Here is a 2,229-nt window from a genome sequence, read left to right as displayed (position 1 = left end):
TAAAAAATATTATTGATAGAAAAGGAGGAAAATGTTCTTATTAACCTGCTCTACGTGATCCAGAATTTTTCTTTTCGCTATTTTGTTCCTAAATCAAGATATGAACATAAATATCGAACCAATCAGACGCCTTCATTCCTTCATTCTAGTGCATTTCATTGTTAAGTAATCCCCCTCATGGATCTATAATAAAAACTGGATAAATCATTCCCCCTCTGTCCTGGCTCGAGATTGACTAGTGGTCAGTTCCGGTACTGCAGCTCCAGGAGGCGCTTGGGCTCAGAATGAATTCTCTCATAGAAGCACAGTGTATTTTTTGGGAATTCAAACTGCCCGTGTTCGGCTGACAGGGCATCCGGAGCTTTCATAAAGGTCGGATTTTGTAGAGATTGTTTTCTATTTCCACGACATAAACTTTTTAAAATGTTTAAATCCTCAAAGCACCTAAAATTTAGTTCTGTGAAACGTAGCCTAGCCCCACTCTGAGCCCACACTCGCTCTTCTCTAGCAGCTCTGCTCTGATTGGTCCAAACGCTCCACGCCGTGGGCACGTACAAATGTCATGTGGGTGACAGGAGTTCGCCCGGATTGAGGAAGTAAATGCAGAGGTGAACATTTTTTGGCCCATGCGCCAATGAGCACAGGCCTCTGAAAACAACACAACACCATACTGGATTCATTTTCCAGATTATATTATAGATCTATGATCCCTCTTCCTGCTCTCCAGTGAGGAGGGCGGGAACATTTAACAATCTCAATCATGATTGGCTCTTGTGGTTGCTATGATACTCAGAGTTGGATTTCCAAATAATGAGCTTGACTCCAAATTCGCTCCTGTAAACTTTAGCATCAGGAGCTTGATTTGAGTGGAGCTGAACACTGTGCGTGATGTCACATTTGCTTATCCACTTTTTTATACAGTCTATGGGTCTTAGCTTCAGAGATCAGATGAGTTTGGACACTGACAGGTTTTGAAGAAAACCAGACCTACATGGGTGTCTTTGGATGAATTTTTGTGCATAAATATTTAAACTTTTATCTGTTAAAATGCTGAAACATGTGAAATGAGTTGATGCTACGTTCAAGTGTCATGTTATAAAGTCAGCTTTTATTGATACTTTGCAGCGGATGTCATCAACATTCCCTGGGGGATGGCGCTAACTAGAGGCACTGCTCTGTCTGAAGCTTTGTCACTCAAGTTAGACTTAAAGGTTGTATAGAAGATTTGCCAAAGAAAGAGAAATGCAGCGACTGTTCTTTTTCAAATGTTATGCTTCGCTCCTTTCCCCTTCTCTTCTTCTTTCCACGACGTCAAAAACAGACTTTCTTTTGCGATGAACTGGTTGTGAATTCTTGTCGGCCGTTACAACAAACTTTGTGCAAACTGAGAGGAAGCTACAGTTCGAAAAAGATGGCAAGAACCGCTGTGCTGGTTGAGTAAATGGCATCAGTTCGTGAGAGGCAAACATAAACCATGTAATCCCAGCTCGCCGGCAAGTCAGTGACGCTAGAAACGTAAAAAGTTTGATTGACAACCCAACAGCCAATAGAAAATGAGGTGGCCTTGTTTTCTATTGGCTCATGTTTATCTGGCCCCACCACGTCCACAGTTGATGGATTTTCATTCTTTAGTTTTTTGTTTTTTTTGGTCATCATAATTACAAGGCTATTTTGAACTTTCATTGACAATTTGAAACAAACAAAAAAATCCTCCATACAACCTTTAAATCTGATCCTTATTTAAGCACAGTCTCATTTTTTGTTGAAAATCAAACTCCTGAACAGCACCATGAATGCTCGTATTGACCACAAGCTCCTGAAAATGTGTTGTTTAGATCAATTTTTCAGATTTTCTTAAACTTTTTTGGACAATGTTTGCAAACGTGAGTATTGCGTCACCACGGTAACTGCTGAAAAGTCCTCCATGGACATACATACAGATGTGTGATGTCGCTGCAAAGTATCAACATTTGAAGGGGATGTACATTCTGAGCAGGTGCTGTCAGTCATTTCAACTCGTCTGAATATTTTTTTTTGTTCGAAACGCCGTAGGTCAGGATAGTAGCTCCACCGCTTCGAACACTTCCGACGAGAAGTTGAGAGGGACAAAAACCTCGTCCTCCTCCGTCTCCTCCGTCTCCTCCGTCCCGTCCTGTCCCTCCTCGTGGTCCCGGTGCACGAGGCTGCTCTCCGAAGTCGGACTGATGACGATGATGCGCGGGATCGGCT

Source organism: Boleophthalmus pectinirostris, unplaced genomic scaffold (assembly GCF_026225935.1).
Source record: "Boleophthalmus pectinirostris isolate CB_2022bp ecotype Guang Dong unplaced genomic scaffold, ASM2622593v1 HiC_scaffold_4, whole genome shotgun sequence".
Lineage (NCBI taxonomy): Eukaryota > Metazoa > Chordata > Actinopteri > Gobiiformes > Gobiidae > Boleophthalmus > Boleophthalmus pectinirostris.
Note: the sequence above shows the minus strand (reverse complement) of the source record.